We start from the raw sequence: 25,420 nt of genomic DNA on the forward strand, positions 1-25,420 counted from the left end.
CATTAATTTTTGTTTTGTTGTATATATTTTTGTTTTTGTATTATAACCCATGGCAGTTTTTGACGTAGTTATAATGGGAATTAGGCAGTTTGGTATTTAGGTGTTGTTGATGACAAGGACTGACTGCTTGGCAACTCATGCTGCTTCCATTTTCAGTGTGAAATGGTTCCAGCCACTGGGTTGTCGGCACTGGCGACTACGCTTCTCCCAAAGTCGATGCTGGACCTAGGAACTAGCCACTGGTTCGCTTGTCCTGACGACTCCTGCTTCTTCCACTGTCCTGGACAGGGAATTAGTCGATGGATCGTCTGCTGTCATCTGGTGACTCGCTCACCATCTACTTTTTGTCTCACCTGTTTTCTCAGAGTCAGACACTCGTGTGAGATCAGGCGACATTTAGTAGCCCTGAGTTTCTTGTTGACGAAGTCGGTTGCGTTGATACACCCCCGACGATCGTGTAACATGAGACCAGGTTGGACTGTCAGGCATTCGTCCTTCGGGACTGAATCGCCTTTTTGCTCCGCGCTCCTTTCTCTTGGCACCAGAAAGCTCAAGTTAAGAGTTGCTCATGAGCCGATTCGTTGCTGGCGACGTTGGGTTGCGTTGATACACCCCCAAGGTTTGCTTAGCTTTGAATCGCCCAGACAGTCCAGACACTCATCCTTTAGGGAAAGAATAGTGCTTGATAGTCTTCAGGGTGCAGCCTTGCTGTCCGCAATTCGTCTGACTGGTCACCTGGTCGGTCACCTGACTTTTAGTACAGACGGACTGACTATGCACTTACTCCTTGTCCTGTGCTACCGCAGTTTGGTGGCATTATGGTAGGAGACTTTTTGTTAGTATCTTTGACCTTGGGTTGAGTTTTGACTGCCTATGATATATATTTGTTTGTTTTCTCCTATTCTGTCCGAAGGGGAAATTGTATTCAGATTCCCTCCTCCTTTTCAATGTGGTTAATCGGGCTAGATAAATTATATTAAGGTAATGTTTATTAATATGGAATTTTTATTCTAAAATTAATATAATAATACTTACCTGTATAATTTATCTAGTCCCACCCATCCTACCCCACGATCTGCCTATCACAACTGATTTGAGGGAAGGTTTTCGTATCTGTCAACGACAGTTGCCAAACTGGCGGACAGAATAGGAGGTAACAGGGTTGCCAATGTGGTAAATTTTGGTGCGGTTTTTGGGGATTTAGGGCTAGAAAAAATAAATATACAGGTAAGTATTATTAATTAATAATTTAATTTAGAATAAAAATTCCATTTTCATACATTCAACTTACCTGTAGATATATACATGCTATAGACTCCGTCGTTCCCGACAGAATTTCAAATTTCGCGGCACTCGCTACAGGTAGGTCAGGTGATCTACCGCCCTGCTCTGGGTTGGCAGGACTAGGAACTATTCCCGTTTTCTAATCAGATTCTCTCTGTCGCCGGCGGTATCAACATTGTTGTTACTTCCTCCATGACTAGAATTCGTTGTTCGCAAGCTTTTCTGATTCATCTCTCTGCTGAATTTATTTGGTGACGTACTTGGATCGTTGTTTGGCATTCGCTATCGTGGGTGGACTGTTTTTTATTTTGGACTTGGTTTTTGGAATTCGTTGGCAATATGTCTGATCTCCTAGTGTTAGTTTCAGGAGTGTGTGTGAATGAGGGCTGTAAGGTGAGGATTCCGAAAGCTTCGGTTAGATCCTCACACTACTTGTAGTGGGTGTAGATTGGCTGAATGCTCGATTGATAATACGTGTGACGAGTGTGAGAAATTGAGTGCACAAGAGTGGAAGAATCTAACTTCTTACTTGAAGAAGTTAGAGAGAGATAGAGTGAGGAAGGCGGCTTGTAAAACCCGCAAAATGTCTGCTTCTCATGATTTACTATCTAGTTCTGTACCTTCTTCCGCTGATAATCATGACAATTCTGTTTCAGCCCGTTCACAAATTGCTAATCCCTCTAGTTCTGCTTCGGAAATAGCGGAACTTAGAGCTTCCCTTCAGAAAATGCAAGAAAAAGTCGCAGCATTGGAATGGAAGGTAAGGAAAGTGAATGTGGTTTCGCTAGTGCTGTTAGTGTCCCCAGTGTAGTGGAGGGGGCGTCTGGTCTGTCTCTGCGACGCTCCAGGCCTGACCTCTTCCAAGCTCCCTGGCCCGGAGGAGAAGGAATGTCGAAAGCCGTACGGGGGTTGTGGAGAATCCCCAACGATCAGGCGTCCCTTCAGCAGAATCGAGCATATCATTTAATGCCAAGGACCGCTATAGGAAAAGCGTCCTTCGAGAGTGCTTTTCTTCATCTAGTTCGCTTCTCCGAGAAGAGGAGAAGGAGTCGAAACTTTCCCGTCCGCTGAAGAGAAATATAGAAAGAGCATGAACTCAATTCGATCCCGAGCTCTTCTCCGAAGAAGGAGCGCCTTCGGTAATAAAGAAGGCGAGGATACATTCAGACTATGGGTCTGGAAGGGAGCCTAGAGCGCCTTCCAGATCTCCCTCTCCTGATTCGAAAGACTCCTCAACCAGGAGAATACTAATGAATATGCAGGAGCAATTAGCCTCGTTAGTAGGAACTCTTTATAAGGAGCCTACTAGGAAGAAGGATGATAGGCTTCCTATTAAAAGATCTAAATACCGATCTCCTGTCGGGCACGACGTACCCTTCAGGGGAGTTGTCGCTCAGGCGGCCATCTGGGGGGAGCAGTGCGTTAGACAGGAGTGAAGTAAGAAAGGAAGTTCTACTCCTGTCCAAGAGTAAGGCGCCAACCAGGAGCCAGGCTCCGAGTAGGCGCGAAGAGCCAGTGCAACATTCAAGATCTTCAATCAAGCGCCAAGAGTTAGCGGAAGAGGAAGATCCTGTTAGGAGTAGAGCGCTTGTGAGACGGAAAGCGCCTACCGGGATCAATACTCCTACTAAACATCAGGCGCATTCTAAGGCTCCTACCAGGCGCCAGGAGTCATCGGACCTAGATACTCCTCCCAGGCGCCAGGAGTATTCTGAACTTAATACTCCTCCCAGGCGCCAGGAGTATTCCGAAGCTTATACTCCTCCTAGGCGCCAGGAGTACTCTGGACTTAATACTCCTCCCAGGCGCCAGGAGTATTCCGAAGCTTATACTCCTCCCAGGCGCCAGGCGCCTCCCGCGCGCCAGGCGCCTCCCAGGCGCCAGGCGCCTCCCACGCGCCAGGCGCCTCCCGCGCGCCAGGCGCCTCCCACGCGCCAGGCGCCTCCCGCGCGCCAGGAGTATGCTGAACAAGATGCGCCTACTAGAAGCCAGGAGTATTCGAGGCGCTCTGCGCCTGCCAAGCGCCAGGAGTATTCCAAACACGTTACTCCTCCCAGGCGAGATACTCCTGATGTACACCAGGCGCATTCCTCGTATGAAGAACCTGACACTCGTAAGAGAGTAAGAGAGGAGTCAGAAGAAAAGAAGAGCCTTCTCCTTCCGAGCCTATGAACCCAGAAGATGCCTCGGAGGACGAAATGAAGGAAGGATCTTCTAATTATAAAGTTCTTTCGTCCCTTCTATTGGAGGAATATGGGACTCTTTGACACCAGCTGCTCCCTCCTTCTCCACGCTCTCTGTTTTCGAGCACGAAAACACACAAGTCTTCCTCCTTCCTTAAAATGAAGCCTGCTATTTCTATGAGGAGGGCTCTTCAATCTCTTGACTCGTGGTTCAAGAAGAAGAAGGAATTAGGAAGAACGGTCTTTTGTATGCCTCCCGCTAAACTTACAGGGAGGAGAGGCATTTGGTACGAAAACGGGAGAGGAATATGGGATTGTCTCTGTTCGTTTCAGCTTGAATCAGACTTCTCGAGTTTGGTGGATTGTCGAGAAAGGCACGCTTTGAATGCAGCGAAGGTAACATGGGGGCTTTCGGAAACGGACCACCTCTCAAGGGGCTGTTTCACACTTTAGAAGTGTTTAACTTTTAGATTGGTCCCTTGGGGTTCTGGCCAAGAAATCGCAGGAAAAGGAACAACTCGACCCAGAAACCCTAAATAGCATCCTCGCCTGCATTGACAAGGCGGTGCAGGATGGATCGGCTGAAGTATGCTCCCTCTTTGGTGCAGGAGTGTTAAAGAAGAGGGCGGTTCACAGTGCTTTCCTCACGAAGGCCGTCTCTCCTTCGCAGAGAGCCGCCTTATTGTTTGCGCCTCTCTCTGAACACCTTTTTCCCTCGCAGTTGGTGAAGGATATCGCGCATTCTCTCACTGAAAAGGCCACCCAGGATCTCCTTAGACAATCCTCAAGGAAGAATAGGCCGGTGGCTAGTGAGGAAAAGAAAGTGACTCGACCAGCTCAGCAGCAGCCCTTTCGAGGAGGTCTTCCAACTAGATCGATCGCCAGAAGGAAGTCAACCGAAAAGAGGGGCAGGTCTTCCTTCCGTCCCTTTAAGAAAGGGAAGTGAGAATTCTGTCCTCCAGACACCCGTAGGAGCCAGGTTACATTCGTTTGCGAAAGCCTGGGAAGACATAGGAGCGAATCCTAGACGATGTCGATTATCAAGAAGGGGTAGTCGCATTCCATTCAAGGACATTCCTCCCTTAACAACATCACCGAGGGAATTGTCCGCCAGATACAGGGACCGTTCTGATGGATACTCTTCGTCAAATGGTGGAACAGATGTGGGACAAAAGAGCAATAGAGCTAGTGCTGGATTGCAGCTCCCCGGGGTTTTACAATCGCTTGTTTCTGGTAGCAAAAGCCTCGGGGGGATGGAGACCGGTACTGGATGTAAGTGCGCTGAACAAATTCGTCGAACAACAGAAGTTCAGCATGGAAACGTCTGCTTCAGTCCTTGCGGCACTGCGGCAAGGGGATTGGATGGCGTCCCTAGACCTTCAGGACGCATACTTCCACATCCCGATCCACCATTCGTCGAGGAAGTACCTTCGATTTATGTTCGAAGGGAAGGAGTCTATCAGTTTCAGGGCCCTGTGTTTCGGCCTGTCCACGGCTCCTCAAGTCTTCACAGACGTGATGAAGAATGTAGCAAGACACTTACATTTGAAAAGGATAAACGTCTCCCTGTACCTGGACGACTGGCTCATCAGAGCCAGGTCTCAAAAGCAGTGTTTGGAGGACCTGTCAACAACACTGGAATTGACAAAATCTTTGGATTGATCGTGAACCTCGAGAAGTCTCAGATGATCCCAGCCAGAACGTGGTTTATCTGGGGATTCAGATGGATTCTCTTTGGGGTTTTCGAGTTTTCCATCTCAAGAGAGAATAAAGAAAGGCTGTGCCACAGTATCGAACTTTCTAGGGAAAGAGCGCACTTCAGCGAGGGAATGGCTGAGCCTTCTGGGAACCCTTTCCTCGCTCGAACAGTTCTTTCTCCTAGGAAGATTACATCTTCGACCGCTTCAGTTCTTCCTAAGAAGAAGTTGGAGTTGGAAGACAGGTCAGCTCTCAGACACGTTTCCAATCTCGGAAGAAATAAAACATCATTTGAAGTGGTGGTTGATTCCGTTAAAGGAAAACAAAGGAGTGTCCCTGCAAGTACGGAACCCAAGCCTGACATTGTTTTTCAGGACGCCCTCGGAGTCGGGCTGGGGGGCGGGGGGCAACATTGGGGGGATCCAAAAGAAGTGTCAGGCACCTGGTCAGCGGAACAGGTGTCATGGCAACAAATTGGAAAGTGCAAAGAGCCTCTTAGCAATTCACCTGGCGCTAAAGAGCTTCGAACACATAGTCAGGGGCAAAGTCGTACAGATAAATTCAGACAATACGACAGCCCTGGCTTATATCAAGAAACAAGGAGGGACGCACTCTTTTGCTCTGTACGAGCTGGCAAGAGATCTACTGATTTTTGGGCGAACCAAAGGAAGGTGGTTCTTCTAACAAGGTTTGTCCAAGGGAGAGGAATGTGAGAGCGGACAGATTGAGCAGGAGGTTCCAGGTCCTTCCCACAGAATGGACACTCCACTCAGAAGTCTGTCAGAGCCTTTGGCTCCTTTGGGGGAAGCCTCAAATAGATCTTTTCGCCACATTCCCTCCAAGAGGATAGAAACATTTTGTGCCCTGGTGGAAGATCCCCGGGCTTATGCAACAGACGCCTTTCTCCTGGACTGGTCAGGGATAGACGTTTACGCTTTTCCCCCGTTCAAGATACTGGGGGAAGTAGTCAGAAAATTCGTGGCATCCGAAGGAACAAGATGACTCTGATTGCTCCGTATTGGCCAGCTCAAATTTGGTTCACAGAGGTGATGGAATGGACGGTGGACTTCCCCAGATCTCTTCCAAACAGAATAGATCTGCTCAAACAACCCACTTCGAGAGGTACCATCAAAATCTACCGCTCTTGCTCTGACTGCCTTTCGACTATCGAAAGAAGATGTCAGAGCGAGAGGGTTTTCTCGCCAGGCAGCAAACGCAATTGCTAGAGCCCGCAGATCATCTACTAGGCGAGTGTACAATCGAAGTGGGAAGTTTTCAGAAACTGGTGCAGGTCGAAGAAGCTGTCCTCTTCCAGTACCTCTGTGACCGAAATTGCGGATTTCCTTCTGTTTCTTAGACAAAAGTCGCATCTCTCGGTACCGACCATTAAGGGGTACAGGAGTATGCTTTCAGCAGTCTTTAGAAACAGGGGATTAGATCTAACGAATGATAAGGATTTGCATGACCTCATTCGTTCCTTCGAAACATCAAAATCACTTGAACCTAAGGTTTCCAAGCTGGAACTTAGATGTGGTCCTTAAATTTTTATCATCAGAGGAATTCGAACCACTTCACACTGCTTCGTTTCGTAACATCACTAGAAAGTGTTTGTTTCTGATGTCTCTGGCAACGGCAAAGAGAGTCAGTGAGTTGCACGCCCTTGAATCAAGAGTTGGCTTCAAAGGAGACTCTGCAATTTGTTCATTTCAGTCCCTTTTTCTTGCCAAAAATGAAAACCCTTCGAATCCCTGGCCCAGGAGCTTCGAAGTGAAAGGACTCTCTAGTTTGGTGGGCAGGGAGGCAGAAAGATCCCTTTGCCCAGTTAGAGCTCTAAAATTTTATCTGGACAAGAAGAAGCAGTTGGGGGGTTCCGCAAAAGGTCTTTGGTGCTCAGTGAAAGACCCCAAGAGAGCAATGTCCAAGAACGCCTTAGCCTTCTTTGTTAGAAGTGTTATTACAGAAGCTCATAAGAATTGTCCAGATGATTCTTTTAATCTTTTAAGAGTGAGAGCCCACGAAGTTAGGGCAATCGCAACCTCTGTGGCGTTCCAAAGAAATATGTCACTCAAGAACATTTTGGACGCAACTTATTGGAGATGCAACTCCGTGTTTGCATCACATTATTTAAAAGACGTACGAGTTACGTATGATAAATGTTTTTTCGTTAGGTCCGTTTGTGTCAGCACAGACGGTTCGGGGTGGTAAAGGAGAAAGCACCAATCCTTAAACTGTGTACGTAACCCTCTTGTCGGATGTGTTCTCGGGTTTTCGGTGTATGGGAGTGTCAGTTGTCGCACAAGCGGCCTTCACTTCGCTTCATTTGAAAATCGAGTGACATCTGACTATTAGAGGGGTACAAAAATTTGTGTTTTTGTATGTATGAGTTTCGAGTTTGTGGTTGTTTGCTGAGAGTTTGGGGATAACTCTAAGCAATCTTAGAACTAACACGGGTTAGGATCGGGTGATCGGGATTGGTTGTGTGCTCCTTAAATAAATGCGTGTTGTCATATAAGATGTGCTCCATTGACAAACGCCAGTTAGGTTCTGTCGAGTAAGTGGAAGAGACCCCATCGACAGATCCACAAGAAACTCTTGGCCACAGATCACTATCTCGCTAAGGCTCTTGAGATGAAGCAGACTCCTGGGCAGTAGCCACGAAGTCTTCCATCTAAGAAGGTAGGAACTAAGGTTTATTTATACCTACAACATATGTTGTTTACCTGTCTAGTCAGTTAGTTAGCTGTCTCTTGCCCTCCACCAAAGGGTGTCAATCAGCTATGTATATATCTGACAGGTAAGTTGAATGTATGAAAATGACATTGTTATGATACAATAAAGTTTCATACATACTTACCTGGCAGATATATACAATTGAAGACCCACCCAGCCTCCCCGCAGGAGACAGGTGGAAGAGAGAATCTGATTAGAAAACGGAATAGTTCCTAGTCCTGCCACCCAGAGCAGGGCGTAGATCACCTGACCTACCTGTAGCGAGTGCCGCGAAATTTTGCAAATTCTGTCGGGAACGACGGAGTCTATAGCTATGTATATATCTGCCAGGTAAGTATGTATGAAAACTTTATTGTATCATAACAATGTCATGTTCGTCGAATTTCTTCAGTACTCCCTCCAACTTCTCCAGTTTCTGAAGAGGGAGTTAGTGACGATTTTGTCGAAGCAGAGGAAGAGCAGCAGCCAGCTCCTGTCTCATCGGACTACAAAGTTTTGAACAGCGTTTCCGTTCTCCAGTCGGAGTTTGGAGAAACAAACATTTCAACCTGAAGCCCCTCGTACTCCTCCTTCTTCAATTTTCTTCATTCAAAGCGTCGAAGGCATCGGGATTCGTTAAAATGAAGAAGTTGCTTTCCACGAAGCAAGCGTTCCGCAAAATCACGATTGGATGGAGAAGAGGAAAGCGTCAGGCAAGTCCTCTTTTGCTTTGCCGCCATCAAGACTCTGCGGAAAAGGGGGCATGTGGTACGAGACGGGAGGGAGAGAACGTAGGCGTTAAACTGCCAGCCTCTGCCCAGGGTGATTTCGGGAGCATTGTGGATGCCTCCAGATGAGCCCCTCCTGTCTTCATCAAAAGTCTCTTGGACTCATAACGAGTTCGACTTCCATCTAAAAGGCCTCTTCAGGACTCTAGAGGTCTTCAACTTTCTCGACTGGTGTCTTGGAGTTTTGGATGCCAGGTCCAGGAGTTCTGATACCCATTAGTCTGGGGGAGCTGTCCAGTGTACTGTCTTGCATGGACAACGGCCGTCAGGGATGGTTCTGAAGAGTTGACTACTCACTTTAGCTCGGGGATTCTCAAGAAGAGAGCACTCTTCTGTAACTTTACAGCCAAATCCGTCTCTCCAGCGCAAAAGGCGGACTTGCTTTTCGCTCCGTTTTCAGACCATCTCTTCCTCCAGACTATGGTTAAGGACATAGCATCGAGCCTTCAGGAGAAAGCAACGCAAGATCTTCTGGCTCAGTCTTCAAGGAGACCAGCAGCTACTTCTTCTTCTGGCGTTTCTTTTACCAAGAAACCGAAGCCCTTTCAAGTTGGATCTTCCTCGAAACCAGCCTCTCGAGGAAGAGGCTCTTCCAGAGGAAAAACCCCTGCTCCGTCAAAGAGTAGGAGTGATATGGAAGTCCTTCAGCCGCCGGTAGGAGCCAGGCTTCTTCTGTTCGCGAAAGCCTGGGAATAGAGAGAGGCCGACCCTTGGTCGCTAGATATCGTGAGGAAGGGATACAGGATTACGTTCATGAAGTCACCCCCGCTATCCTCAACACCTAAGGATTTGTCTCCTTCGTACCGAGGAGAAAAACAGAAACTGCTTTTCGATCTGCTAGATCAAATGATCGAGAAGCAAGCTGTGGAATAGGTCTTCGACCTGGATTCTCCAGGTTTTTACAACCGTCTGTTCCTAGTGCCGAAACAGTCGGGGGGTTGGCGACCCGTCCTCGATGTCAGCAGCCTAGACCTCTTCGTCACAAAGAAAAAATTCAAGATGGAGACACCTCAATCTGTGCTGGCAGCTTTAAGACCGGGGGATTGGATGGTCTCACTAGACCTCCAAGACGCGTATTTTCACGTCCCCATCCATCCCCAATCAAGGAAATACTTGCGATTTGTCCTGAAGGGGAAAGTATTCCAGTTCAGGGCACTCTGCTTCGGTCTGAGCACAGCGCCGATGGTTTTCACCATTCTGATGAAGAACGTGGCGAGGCTGCTTCATCTTGCGAAGATAAGGATCTCTTTCTACCTAGACGACTGGCTTATTCGAGCTTCATCGCGAGACCGGTGTCTGGAGGACCTGCACACGACCTTGTCGTTAGCGAAGTCCCTGGGGCTTTTGGTAAACCTCGAAAAGTCACATCTGACTCCTTCTCAATCCTTAGTCTATCTGGGGATTCAGATGGACTCAGTGGCTTTTCGGGCTTTTCCGTCTCAGGGGCGACAACTTCAATGCTTAGAAAAAGTGGCGACCTTTCTGGGGAAGGAAACATGCTCGGTGTGGGAATGGATGAGTCTGCTGGGGACCATTTCCTCACTGGAGAAGTTTGTTTCTCTGGGAAGGTTGCACCTCAGACCTCTTCAATTCTTCCTAGCCAACAATTGGAAGAGCAAACAAGATCTGGAGGCGATCTTGTGGTTGACGAGAGAGGTGAAAGAACACCTAAGTTGGTGGTCAGATCCACGGAAGCTTGCAGAAGGGCTTTCTCTCAAGCTTCGGAACCCCGACCTAGTGTTGTTTTCCGACGCGTCGTCCACGGGTTGGGGAGCAACACTAGGAGGGAAAGAAGTGTCAGGCACCTGGAGAGGGGAACAGGTGTCCTGGCACATCAATCTGAAAGAGCTATCAGCGATTTACCTGGCGTTCAGGTTCTTCCAGGAGGAAATCTCCAGCAAAGTCATTCAGATCAACTCGGACAACACCACAGCACTGACATACCTAAGGAATCAAGGGGGAACCCACTCGCCTTCTCTGTTTGCCATCGTGAAGGAACTCCTGTAATGGGCGAAGGCGCAAGACGTCACTATCCTGACAAGGTTCGTGTCAGGAGTACAGAACGTTCGAGCGGACCTTCTCAGTCGAAGAGGACAGCTTCTGCTGACGGAGTGGACCCTTCACCAGGAGGTTTGCCAGTCGCTGTGGAACCTGTGGGGTTGTCCGCATGTGGACGTGTTCGCAACTTCCAGGACGAAAAGACTTCCGCTGTATTGCTCCCCAGTTCTGGACCCGGGAGCAGTGGCAGTAGACGCTCTACTTTGGAGTTGGTCGGGTCTAGACCTTTACGCTTTTCCCCCGCTCAAGATCCTCGGGGAAGTAATGAGGAAGTTCGCGGCATCGGAAGAAGCGAGGATGACCCTCATCGCCCCCTTCTGGCCAGCAGCCGACTGGTTCACAGAGGTGATGTCCTTCTTGGTAGACTTTCCGAAGACTCTGCCCTTAAGGAAAGATCTACTCAGACAGCCCCACTTCGAGAGGTACCACAAAAACCTCCCTGCTCTGAGTCTGACTGCGTTCAGACTATCAAGAAGTTGGCCAGAGCGAGGGGTTTTTCAAGACCTGTGGCTAAGGCGATTGCCACCGCAAGGAGGCCCTCCTCAATCGCTCTGTACCAATCGAAGTGGGCTGTCTTCAGATGCTGGTGCAGGAAGAAGGGCATTTCCTCCACCATAACCTCTGTGAGCCAGGTAGCTGATTTCCTTCTTTACCTGAGAGAGGAAGTGAAGTTAGCTGTTCCCACTATTAAAGGCTACAGGAGCGTGCTTTCTGTAGTCTTCAGACACAGAGGACTCGATTTGACTAATAATAAAGACCCTCATGATCTCATTAGATCTTTCGAGACTACGAAGGTCATCCAACCTAAAGTACCCTCGTGGAACTTAGATGTGGTGCTTAAGTTCCTGATGTCAGGTTATTTCGAACCGCTTCATTCAGTTTCGCTGAGGAATCTGACGAAGAAAACGATCTTCCTAACCGCTCTGGCGACGGCGAAGAGGGTTAGCGAAATCCAGGCTATCAGCAAGCAGATTGGGTTCTCGGACAATAATGCGGTTTGTTCTTTAAGTCCTGCGTTCTTAGCAAAGAACGAGAATCCTTCCAACCCGTGGCCGAGGACGTTTGAAATCAAAGGGTTGTCAGAAATAGTGGGAAATGAACGTGAGAGTTCCTGTGTCCTGTCAGGGCTCTAAAAGTTTCTATCTGCAGAGAACTAAAGCCTGCAGAGGCTCTTCTGACAATTTGTGGTGCTCAGTGAAGAAACCTGATCTTCCTATGTCGAAGAACGCACTGGCATTCTTCCTAAGAAGTACGATTAAAGAAGCTAATTATAAGTGCAGTGATAGTGATTTGAAGCTTCTAAAAGTGAAAGCTCACGAGGTGAGAGCTATCGCTACCTCGGTAGCTTTTCACAAAAATATGGCGCTCAAAGATATTTTGAATGCCACATTTTGGAGAAGCAATTCGGTGTTCGCTTCACACTACCTGCGGGAGGTGAAAGTGACATACGAAAATTGCTTCTCCCTCGGACCATACGTTGCTGCAGACACTGTTTTGGGGGCAGGAGGTAACACTCATCCTATCCTTTAGGGGTTAGGTGGGTTTTTAACTTGTGTTTTATGGTTGTGGGGTGACCGCCTGGGGCGGATCTCCCTTCCATTAGCTTAGTTAAGTGGGATACCTTTGGTAAGCTAAGCCAGGTGGTTGTATTTTTGCCTCGTTGCCCTCATCAGTATGGTTCATGGTCTAGTCACGTCGTGGTCTCTCCCCTGTTGACAGATCATCTGGAGTGCACCAGCTATATAGGTCTCTACCTTGCTGGCAACTCTAGTAGCACAAGCAGACTTACGTGGCAGTAATCACGAAGCCAGCTATGCTAACAGGTAAGGAACCAAGATATCAAATATCTGCATACAGTATATGTGTTTCCTAAATCTTCTATTCTGTCTCTCCCACCACCAAAGGTGGGATTCAGCTATATATATATCTGACAGGTAAGTTTCATGAACAAAATGATATTGTAATGATACAATTAAGTTTGTTCATACTTACCTGGCAGATATATATAATTAAGTACCCACCCACCTCCCCTCAGGAGACAGTGGAAATAAAAATTATGAATAGAAAATGGGAATGGTTCCTGATACCCGCCTCCCAGCGGCGGGAATGGGTACTAACCACCTGACTCCCACTACGTGTGTCGTAAGTTTTAAATTCTGTCGGTCGTAGGAATTATCAGCTATATATATATCTGCCAGGTAAGTATGAACAAACTTAATTGTATCATTACAATATCACTTTTTTTCAAAAAATCACAGCGCGCTTAGTTTTCAAGATGAAGAGTTCATTTTTGGCTCCTTTTTTTGTCATTGGCTGAAGTTTAGTATGCAACCATCAGAAATGAAAAAAATATCATTATCATATATAAATAATGCAATATATGATGTAAAACGATCAAAGCAACACAGAGAAAATATTATCACAAAATGATGCATGAATTCGTAACGCTCGGATGTAAAAAGTTTTTTTTTTTAAATTCACCATAAATCTAAATATTGTTCTAGAGACTTCCAATTTGTTTCAAAATGATGATAAATGATTGAATATTACTATACTGTAAGAGTTTTAGCTTACAATTGCAGTTTTCTACCATTTCAGACGAGTTAAAGTTGACCGAATGTCAAATTTTTTAAATATTTTTTTATATGCAAATATTTCAAAATTGAGAAAAGCTACAACCTTCAATTATTTTTTGTTGTATTCTGCATGAAATTGTGCACATTTTCATAATTAAAACTATGAAACGCCTAATATGAAATGGAGCCAATATTCCGAGAATGCGACGTACGCATTTCGGAGATTTGCAGCGGAGAATCCGCGCGCGTAGGGAAAGAAAGTTTTTTTTTTAAATTCACCATAAATCTAAATATTGTGCTAGAGACTTCGAATTTGTTTCAAAATGAAGATAAATTACTGAATATTACTAGACTGTACGAGTTTTAGCTTACAATTGCATTTTTCGACCATTTTGGTAGGGTCAAAGTTGACCGAACGTGGTTTTTTTTTTTATTTATTGTGATTTATATGCAAATATTTCGAAAATGAGAAAAGCTACAGCCTTCAATTAATTTTTTCTTGTATTCTACATGAAATTCCGCACATTTTCATATATAAAAATTTATGTAACGGCTAATTTAAAATGGTGCAAACATTACGACAATCGCATGTATAGTGGTCCCCCTGTATTCGCGGGGGATGCGTACCAGACCCCACCGTGAATAGTTAGAACCCGCGAATGTTTGGAACCCCTATAAAAATGCTAAAAACAGCCTATTTTGTTAGTTAAAACTCAAGATAAACCACTAAAAATTTTCATACTTGGTTTTTTTAATAGTTTTATCACAAAAAGTGCATTTTATGATGAAGTTCATAAAAAAAAAAAAAAAGGAATTTGTGGATATTTATCATAGAAAAAATACCGCGAATATGCCGCGAATTTTCCGCGAATAATGCAGGGAAACGGTTCCCAGAGAAATCCGCGAAGTGTGAGTCCGCGAATCTGGAGAACGCGAATACGGGGGGTCCACTGTATGATTTTTTCGGAAGTTACCGCGCGGACGTAAGGAAAATTTTTTTTTTTTTCAGAAATTCACCATAAATCAAAATATTGTGCTAGAGACTTCCAATTTGTTGCAAAATGAAGGTAAATGATTGAATATTACTAGAAAGTATGAGTTTTAGCTTAAAATTGCGTTTTTCGACCATTTCGGTAGAGTCAAAGTTGACCGAAGGTTGAAATTTAGGCACTTATCGTTATTTATATGAAAATATTTCAAAACTGATAAAAGCTACAACCATGGATTGTTTTTATTGTTGATTGTGCATGAAATTGCGCACATTTCCATATAACAAAAACTTTATGTAACGGCTAATTTAAAATGGTACAAACATTACGACAATCGCACATATGATTTTTTCGGAAGAGTTACCGCGCGGTCGTAAGGAAAAAGTTTTTTTCATAAATTCACCATAAATCGAAATATTGTGCTCGAGACTTTCAATTTGTTGCAAAATGAAGGTAAATGATTGAATATTACTAAAAATATAAGAGTATCTGGCTTTCTTAATAAAACTACAAAATTTGTTGTCTAATACCCTGTAATGATATGGTACCACCACTCTGCCCCTAATGAAGAGCCGGCCCCCGGAATAGGAAGATGTCCTAGATAAATAGTCCTTAAGAGTTTTTAACAGGACATAAAGATGTATTCTGCAGAAGCGGGACAAACTACCATGGGGACCACCTCACCAAAGGGTCCTCATTCTTAGCCAGAAATTCTTTATTTGGCGAAAGCAGCACGGTGCCCGAGGAAAGGAATTCTATATGCCCTCGGTCCCTAGCTAATGATGACAGCTCCGATATCCTGGCAGCTGAAGCCAGATTTAATAAAAATACTGTCTTACGCAAAAGGGTTTGATAATTACACTTAAGTTGTCTATTTCAGAAGCTAGCCTGAGAACATCGTTAAGAAACCATGACACTGTGAACGGGCCGCAGATATGCGCATGCCCTTGGAGAATTGACGTGAAATAAGACTCAGTTAGATTTATACCAAACCCGAGAAAAAAACCTTTTTCAGAGCTGACTTAGTGGTTGTTTTGTGGCCTCTGCCCAAAGCCTTGTTCGAATAGTCTTGAAGAAGGTTATAGCCACATTCATTGTCATTACTTTGGTATTGATTACTTGAGAAATGTAGTTAATTCCTTAACTGCTCAATCATACTGGCGAAGTGGTAATTCAATTTCTTTTACCTGACTCCAAGAAACAAAATGTTCTGTGGATCAAATGGTCCCCATACTCTCCTACCATGTCAAACTTCATGAAATCCATAAAGTTAGGGTTTTGTTGAAGAAACTGAGGATTCGAACACAGTCCTCGTTTGTACTTGTGACAACCTCAAGTCCGGGAGAGGGTGGAGGACGAAGAGCTATCTCCAGGGAGAAGGGGAAACCAAGGCCTTGGAAAGGTCTCAGCTTGTGTAGCACATTCAGAAAGAAGGTCACTGGAGGGAATAGATAAAATTTCCTCCATTGGTACCAAACTATACTTAGTGCATCCGTAGCGTATGCCAGAAGGTCCAGATTCGGGGCTACATAACAAGGCAACTTGTGGTTTGCCTCTGTAGCGAACAGATCTACTTCCAGACCCGGCCGTAACCCTCCTACAAACTCTCTTGAAAGATTCCCGCGTCCAGAGACCATTTTGGACTCCAGGGAGACTGATCGGGACAGTGCGTCTGTTACGACATTGTGGACTCCTGCCAGATGGGTAGCCAATAGATGCCAGGTGTTCTTGGCTGCTAAGAAAAAGAAAAAATTTTCTAGTACCATCACGTGGATTCACATGACTTGACTTTGAACCACCCGTTTATACAGTGTACCACTACCGCACTGTCGAGGACCAACCTGATATGAGTTTTCTTCGGAGGACGGATCTTCCTCAAGGTCAGAGTGGTGGTACCATATCATTACAGGGTATTAGAAAAAAAATGTTGTAGTTTATTAACCCTTAAACGCCAAAGCGGTAAAATAAAAATTGTCTCCCGTGTGCCGGAGGTGTTTCGGAGTGAGCGCGGGAGCAGAAAAAATATTTTTTTCAAAAATCACAGCGCGCTTAGTTTTCAAGATTAAGAGTTCATTTTTGGCTCCTTTTTTGTCATTTGACTGAAGTTTAGTATGCAACCATCAGAAATGAAAAAAATTATCATCATATATAAATAATGCGATATATGATAGCGCAAAAACGAAATTTCATATATAATTGTATTCAAATCACGCTGTGCACAAAACGGTTAAAGATAACAGGTTACTTTTTTTTTCGTTGTAATGTACACTAAATTGCGATCATTTTGGTATATAACACATTGTAAAACGATAAAAGCAACACCGAGAAAATTATTATCACAAAATAATGCATGAATTCGTAACTCGCGGATGTAAAAAAATTTTTTTTTTTTTTTTTTCAAAAATTCACCATAAATCTAAATATTGTCCTAGAGACTTCCAATTTCTTTCAAACTGAAGACAAATGATTGAATATTATTATACTGTAAGAGTATTAGCTTACAATTGCAGTTTTTATGCATTCAACTTACCTGTCAGATATATATTTAGCTATAGACTCCGTCGTCCCCGATAGAAATTCGAATTTCGCGGCACACTCTACAGGTAGGTCAGGTGATCTACCGCCCCGCCGCTGGTGGTGGGAATAGGAATCATTCCCGTTTTCTAAGACAGATTTTCTCTATCGGCCGTGACAGCAACATTGTTGTTGTTACTCCTGATTTGATTTTCGTGTTTTTTCATCGCTATTGATCTTCTAAGCCGGTTATTTTGGTGACGTATTGGATCTTTGGTTTGGCATACTCTTTCGTGGACTGTTTTTTGGACTTGGTTTTGGATATTTCTCATGATGTCGGATTCTAGCTTTACGGTTAGAAGACAGTGTGTAAATGAGGGATGCATGGTGAGGCTACCGAAAGCTTCGGTAGACCCTCACACAGTTTGTAAGGGGTGTAGAAGGAATGAATGTTCAATTTTCTAACACCTGTGATGAATGTGTAAATATGAATGAGGAAGAATGGAAGAATTTAAATTCATGATTTAAGGAAATTAGATATGGATAGGGCTAGGAAGGCTTCCTCCAGAAGCGTAAGTAGGTCTCGCTCTAACGAGCCTATTAAATTAACACCTAACCCTAAACCTCTATCTTCTTCCTCTAGTACTAAAACTGCAAATCCGACAACGGAAATTGCAGATCTTAAAGCTGCGCTACAAAGGATGGAACGTCAAATGCTGACGTTGAAAGGTAAGCACAGTGATAGTGAATTAAGGTGTCGCCTAGTGCAGTGGAGGGTGCGTCTGATCGGCTCTGTCTCGCTCCCAGGCCTAGACCTCTTCCAAGCTCACAGGCCCAGAGGAGAAGGAAATGTCGAAAGCCTCACGGAGGTTACGGAGAATCCCCACCGATCAGGCGTCCCTCGGCAGATTCTGTTGACGACCCGAACTGCCAAGGATCGCTATCGAAAAAGCATCCTAAAGAAGTGTTTTTCTTCGTCAGATTCTTCACCGAATGTAAGGGGATGGAGTTCTGATGAACTGTCACGCCCCTTAAAGAGAAGTTGGAAGGCTCCAACTTGGATTCAAAGCCCTGAGCTTTTCTCGATCTATCACCTTGTGAGAAGAGAAAAGGAGATTGGTTCCTAAACGGAAATCGGAGTTTCCTTCCGCTTCTAGACATCCCTCACCTGATGAATCAGGGAAGGAAAAAGAGAGTGCGGCTGCGAAAATTATCCTAAATGTGCAGGAGCAACTTTCGGGCCTTAGTAGGAGTTTTTACTAAGGAAACTCCCAGGAGAAAGGACTCTTTCCTTCCTATAAAGAAGACGAAGGGAAGGAAAGAAGAAACGGAAGTTTCGGCTTATACTCGGAGGAGTATGAAGAATGTGAAGAATGCGCCAAAAACGCCAACCTGGCGCAATGCGCCAGATGAGTTTGAGACTCCATACGAGTCAGAAGAGCCAGAAGCGCCAGATGCGCCATATGCGCCAGAAGCGCCAGCCTGGCGAAAATGCGCCAGAGAAGCGCCAGAGGCGACCAGATGCGCCAGAAGCGCCACCCTGCCGAAATGCGGCCAGAAGCGCAGGATGCGCCAGAAGCGCCAGAAGCGCCACCCTGCCGAAATGTGCCAGAAGCGCCGCTTGGCGCAAGGAATCACGAGCGCCAACCCGGCGCAATGAGCCACAAGTGACAAATAAGAGACGGACTTCTTCCAAAAGACAATTAAGCCAAGAAAGATTTTGTTTAGCTTTCGGAAGGATAACCTTTACCTGACAAGGACTCTAGTTGTCGCACAAGCGGCCGTATTCCTTGTCAGGACATAGGTGGTTCCGGAGAAAGTGATAGGAGAGGACATCCTTCGTCTGACAGGAGAGAAAGGTGTCGCACAAGCGGCCATCGCTCTTGCCAGGAGAAGGATAAGGTCGTTTTGCAGGATCAACCTATTCTCTCGTAGGGACGCAAGTTATCGCACAGCGGTCGTCGTTCTTGCGAGAGTGGGTGGATGTTGCAAGAGGCCAGTCTCCGGCTGGAAATAAACATCCTCTTCGGAATTGGATTTGGAAGAGATTTCGGACTCTGAAGATCACTCGGCTCCGGGTTTGTCAGATTACAAGACGCTGGCAGCCCTCTTACTTCAAGAGTTTGGGGACTCTTTAAGCCCGACTGCTCCTCCTTCTCCAAGGTCCTTGTTTACTAGCACGAAGGTCCGAAAACAATCATCTTTTATTAAAATGAAGCCAACCATTTCCATGAACAAGGCTCTCCAATTCGTAGGAAATTGGTTGGAATCCAAGGAGAAGGCGGGGAAGACAGTCTTTACCTGCCCTCCTTCCAGACTATCAGGAAAGAAGGGAATTTTGGTACGAGACGGGCAAACCACGGGGTCTAGCTCTCCCGTCCACTGCCGAAGCAGATTTTTTCGAATCTGGTAGATTCGTCAAGGAGACAAGCCTTGTCATCAGCAAAGATCACATGGGGGACTTCTGAGATGGACCATCTCCTCAAGGGATTGTTTAATGTCTTAGAAGTTTTTACTTCTTAGACTGGTCCCTTGGGGTGTTGGCCAAAAAGACACAAGAGAAGGAATCTCTTAGTCCAGAAGTCCTTCATAGTGTTCTTTCCTGTATGAACAAGGCGGTTCAGGATGGATCAGGAGAGGTGGCCTCTCTGTTTTGGAAACTGGTATTCTGAAGAAGAGAGTCTTATTTAGCTCTTTTCTGACGAAAGCAGTTACTCCTACTCAGAGGTCATCTCTTCTGTATGCTCCTCTGTCGGACCAATTGTTTCCTTCAATCTTGTAAAAGATATTTCTCATTCTTTGACAGAAAAGGCCACACAAGATCTCTTGGCCCAATCTGCAAAGAAATCGAGGACTTCGGGTCCTATTAAGAGAGATACTCGGCTCCTCAACAGCCCTTTCGAGGGAGTACCTCGGCCAGACCCTCTTTTTAAGAAGAGAGGAGTGCAGAAGAGAGGTAGGTCTTCCTTCAGACCTATCAAGAGAGCGAAATGAGACAACAGTCCTTCAAGCACCAGTAGGAGCCAGACTTCGGAAATTTTCCGAAGAATGGGCTTTGGAGACAGGCAGAAATTTGGTCCCTTTCCGTGGTAACAAAGGGATATATGATCCCCTTTCGAGACAGACCTCCCTTGACTACGAACCCGAGGAAACTGTCAGCCCAATACAGGGACCCTGCCAAGAAAGAAGCATTATTGCAACTGGTAGAACAGATGTTGCAAAAGGAGGCCATCGAAGTGGTTCGGGATCCGCATTTCCGAGGATTCTACAACTGTCTTTTTCTTGGTTCCGAAATCCTCGGGAGGGTGGAGACCGGTCCTGGTGATGTGAGCGCATTGAACCGATTTGTGGAGAACACAAAGTTCTCTATGGAAACATCAAAATCGGTTCTTGCGGCTCTTCGTCCAGGAGATTGGATGGTCTCCTTAGATCTACAAGATGCATACTTTCATGTCCCCCTGCATCCATCATCGAAGAAATATCTCCGATTCATGATGCAGGGGAAAGTATACCAATTCAGAGCCCTATGCTTCGGCCTTTCAACGGCCCCTCAAGTGTTCACGAGGCTAATGATGAACGTTGCGAGATGGCTACATCTAGAGGGGATAAATATATCCCTTTATCTGGACGATTGGCTAATAAGAGCAAAATCGGAAATTCAGTGCTTGAAGGACTTGGAGAAGACTTTGACTTGACAAAAATCTCTGGGACTGCTCGTGAACCTCGAGAAATCACAGTTGATCCCCAGACAGAACATAGTTCTACTGGGGATACAGATGGATTCTCAGGGTTTTCGGGCGTTTTCATCATCAAGACAGAATTACTCGAGGCTTAGAAAAGATCTCGAGCTTCTTAGGGAAAGAACGGACCTCGGCGAGGGAATGGCTCAGTCTGCTGGGCACCTTTCCTCGTTAGAGCAGTTCATTTCCCTGGGAAGATTAAATCTCAGACCTCTGCAATTTATCTAAAGAGGATGGTGGAGTTCAAAAAGACAGGAGACTTATCAGACGTTTTTCCCATCCAACAGGGGATAAAATCCGACCTAAAGTGGTGTTAACCCCATTAACAAGGAACGAAGGGGTGTCCCTCTTGATTCGGAACCCTCACCGAGTGTTGTTTTCCGATGCCTCGGAAACAGGTTGGGGAGCAACACTGGGTCCAAAGGAAGTAGCAGGTATTTGGACCAGACAACAAACTACTCTGCACATCAATGCGAAGGAACTCCTGGCAATACATCTAGCCCATGGAATACTTCGAAGCGGAAGTCAGAGGGGTGGTAGTTCAAGTCAATTCCGACAACACCACAGCTCTGGCTTACATCCGGAATCAAGGGGGCACTCACTCTTTCTCTCTGAACGAAAAAGTAGCGAGAGCTCTATTAACCTGGACAGAGGAACGGGGCATTATCTGCGTACAAGGTTTGTCCAAGGAGTAAAAAACCTAAGGGCAGACAGGTTGAGCAGAAAGAACCAGGTTTCTCCGACAGAGTGGATGCTCCACTCAGGAGTCTGCAGACAAATATGGTCACTCTGGGGGAGACCCCAGATCGACCTGTTTGCCACGTTCCTCTCCAGGGAAAAATAGACAACTTCTGCTCGCTAGAAGAAGATCCCAGAGCCACAGCGATCGATGCCTTCCTCATGGATTGGTCAGGCATAGATGCATACGCCTTTCCCCCCATTCAAATTGCTGGGGGAAGTAGTAAGGAAATTTGTGGCATCGGAAGGAATGAGAATGACTCTAATTGCTCCCTTTTGGCCTTCCCGAATCTGGTTCACAGAGGTACTGGAATGGACGGTGGACTTCCCCAGATCTCTACCAGACAGGACAGATCTGCTCAGACAACCCCACTTCGAGAGGTTCCACAAAAACATCCAAAGTCTCTCCCTGACTGCCTTTCGACTATCGAAAAGACTGGTCAGAGCGAGAGGCTTTCAAAGAAAGTGGCAACTTCAATTGCTAGAGCCCGCAGAGCCTTCTACCTTGCGGGTCTACCAATCGAAGTGGGAAGTTTTCCGTAGATGGTGTAGGTCGAAGAAGCTGTCCTCTTCCAGTACCTCTGTAAACCGAAATCGCGGATTTTCTCCTCCTTCTTAAGAGAAGAATCCAAATTGGCCGTATCAACTATCAAGGGATATAGGAGCATGCTCTCAGCTGTTTTTGAGAAAAACAGAGGGTGGCTGAATCTCGAGAATAATAAGGATCTTCATGATCTCATCAGGTCTTTCGAGACTAAGAAATTGAGATCGTCGATTCCCCCGAGTTGGAACCTGGACGTTGTCCTAAAGTTCTTGATGTCGGACAGGTTTGAACCTATAGATAAATCTCATTCAGAGATCTTACTAGCAAAATGCATATTTCCTGTTGGCTCTAGCAACTGCTAAGAGGATCAGTGAATTGCATGCTTTGGACTCTCGGGTGGATTTAGAAAGACTCGGCTGTTCATTTCTTTCCAGGATCTTTTCCTAGCAAAGAATGAGAACCTTCTAAACCTTGGCCTAGAAGTTTCGAAGTCAAGGGACTCTCTCTCTGGTAGGAAGAGAGTTGGATCGGTCCCTTTGCCCAGTCAGGACCTTAAAATTAAAATTTTATTTAGAAAAGAAGACACAGCTTCAGGGATGTCGACAAGGTCTTTGGTGTTCGGTAAGAAACCCCCAAGAGACCGATGTCAAAGAACGCACTGGCATTCTTTGTCAGAAATGTAATTACCGAAGCTCATAGGAATTGCCAAGAGAACTCTTTAAAGCTGCTGAGAGTGAAAGCTCACGAAGTCCTGGGCCGGTTGGCAAAGGTTGGCAACTTCCCTTCTTTTACGAAGAAATATGTCCATGAGAAACATTTTAGCAGCAACTTATTGGAGGTGCAATTCAGTATTTGCATCCCACTATTTAAAGGATGTTTAGAATAACATACGATAAATGTTTCGCTCTTGGACCTATGTATCAGCGGATACTATGCTGGAAATGGAGCAGACGCTGATCCTTAAATTTTTTTTTAATATTTTTAATAATTAAGTTTTAATATTGTTGTTGAGTTGTGGGTTGCTTGAAAGGATGTTCGGGGATGACTCCTTTCAATCGTAGTACTAACCCCAATGAGGATCAGGTGATCGGGGATTAGTGTCGTGCTCTATGATCATGCCAATAGGCAAGGTGTTTTGTCATGTAAGTGGATAGGACCCCATTGACAAAGATCCTAAGGTTCTGAAGCGTAAGTGGGTAAGACCCTGTAACAGACCATCAAGAACTCTTAGCATGAGGTCACTACCTCGCTGAGGCTCTTGAAGCGATACGGGCTTACTAGGCAGTAGCCATGAAGTCTTTCGCTAACAGGAGGTAGGAATCAAGGTTTTTAATTTTCTTATTACCTACCAAACATATGTTGTTTCTGTCTATTTCCAGTAGATTAGCTGTCTCTTACCCTCCGCCAAAGGTGCCAATCAGCTAAGTATATATCTGACAGGTAAGTTGAATGCAGGAGACAGGTGGAAGAGAAAATCTGTCTTAGAAAACGGGAATGATTCCTATTCCGCCACCAGCGGCGGGGCGGTAGATCACCTGACCTACCTGTAGAGTGTGCCGCGAAATTCGAATTTCTATCGGGGACGACGGAGTCTATAGCTAAGTATATATCTGCCAGGTAAGTATGCATAAAACTTTATTGTATCATGACAATAACATTTTCGACCATATCTGACGAGTTAAAGATGACAATGTCGAATTTTTTTATATATATTTTTTTATATGCAATTATTTCGGAAATTGGTAAAGGTACAACCTTCAAATATTTTTTTGTTTTATTCTACATGAAATTGCGCGCATTTTCATATATAAAACTCTATGAAATGCCTAATATGAAATGGAGCAAATATTCCGAGAATGGGACGTACGCATTTCGGAGATTTGTGGCGGAGAATCGCGCGCGGAGGAAGGAAAGGAAAGTTTTTTTTTTAAATTCACCATAAATCTAAATATTTTGCTAGAGACTTCGAATTTGTTTCAAGATGAAGATAAATGACTGAATATTACTAGACTGTAAGAGTTTTAGCTTACAATTGCGTTTTTTCGACCATTTCGGTAGAGTCAAAGTTGACCGAACGTGTTTTTTTTTCTTTTTTTTTCTATTTATCGTGATTTATATGCAAATATTTCAAAAATGAGAAAAAGCTACAACCTTCAATTATTTTGTTGTTGTATTCTACATGAAAATTGCGCACATTTTTCATATATAAAAACTTTTTATGTAACGGCTAATTAAAATGTTTGCAAACATTACCACAATTGCAAACATATGATTTTTTCGGAAGAGTTACCGCGCGGACAAAGTTAAAGAAAATGTTATTTTTTTCATAAATTCACCATAAATTGAAATATTGGTAGCTAGAGACTTCCAATTTGTTTCAAAATGAAGGTCATATTGATGAATATTACTAAAATATAAAGCGTTTTAGCTTACAATTGCGTTTTTCGACCATTTCGGTAGAGTCAAAGTTGACCGAAGGTTGAAAATTTGTCACATCATTTTTTATTTATATGAAAATATTTCAAAATTGATAAAAGCTACAACCATGGGTTGTTTTTTTTGAGTTGTATTGTGCATGAAATTGCACACATTTACTTTACATATATAAAAACTTTATGTAACGGCTAATTTTAAATGGTGCAAAAACATTACCACAATCGCACATATGATTTTTTTTCGGAAGAGTTACCGCGCGGTCGTAGGAAAAAGTTTTTTCATTAAATTCACCATAAATCGAAATATTGTGCTAGAGGACTTCCAATTAGTTGCAAAATTAAGGTAAAATGATTGAATATTACTAAAATATAAGAGTTTTAGCTTACAATTGCGTTTTTCGACCATTTCGGTAGAGTCAAGTTAACCGAAGGTTGAAATTTTGGCACTTATCATTATTTATATGAAAATATTTCAAAACTGATAAAAAGCTACAATCATGAGTATTTTTTTGTTGTATTCTACATAAAAATGTGCACATTTTCATATGTAATACTCCATGTAACGGCTAATTTAAAATCGTACCAAAATTATGTCAAAGTGACGAAATAATTTCCGAGATGTTGTCGCAGATACTTTTTAGTGCGGCAAGAAAGAAATTCGCGCTGCGCGCCTACATAACGATTGTAAATAAAACAACACCTTGATCCATGAACTCCCAGCATCCCCCAAGGCGCGTGATTCAAGAGTTTTCGGCTGGTAGGCCTAAAGTATTTTTCGCGAATTTTTAAAAAAACTTTTGTATGTCGATGTAAAAATACGTCCAGTCGGCACCCGAGAGACAAAAAAATGTCGACGTAAAATACGTCCAGTCGACGTTTAAGGGTTAAGAAAGCTAGCCCAGGGTCATTTTCCAGGGTGCATGACATTCGGGCTATAGTAACTTCTATAAATTTCTTCAAACATATGAACTTTGATGATCTAAAGAAGTATACTGGTTGGAAATCGCCCTTGGTGTTCAAAAAGCATTAACTTAAGTCTTAGGAGGATCTAAATCATACCATAGCAGGGGGGAGACCAGTGTTCCCCTGCTATAACATCAATATAGTGCTGTCCTTGTGTCATACGGATCTTTCCTTTATGACAGCCTCATTAATATTCTACCT

This window comes from Macrobrachium nipponense, chromosome 4, assembly GCF_015104395.2.
Source record: "Macrobrachium nipponense isolate FS-2020 chromosome 4, ASM1510439v2, whole genome shotgun sequence".
In the NCBI taxonomy this organism is placed as follows: domain Eukaryota; kingdom Metazoa; phylum Arthropoda; class Malacostraca; order Decapoda; family Palaemonidae; genus Macrobrachium; species Macrobrachium nipponense.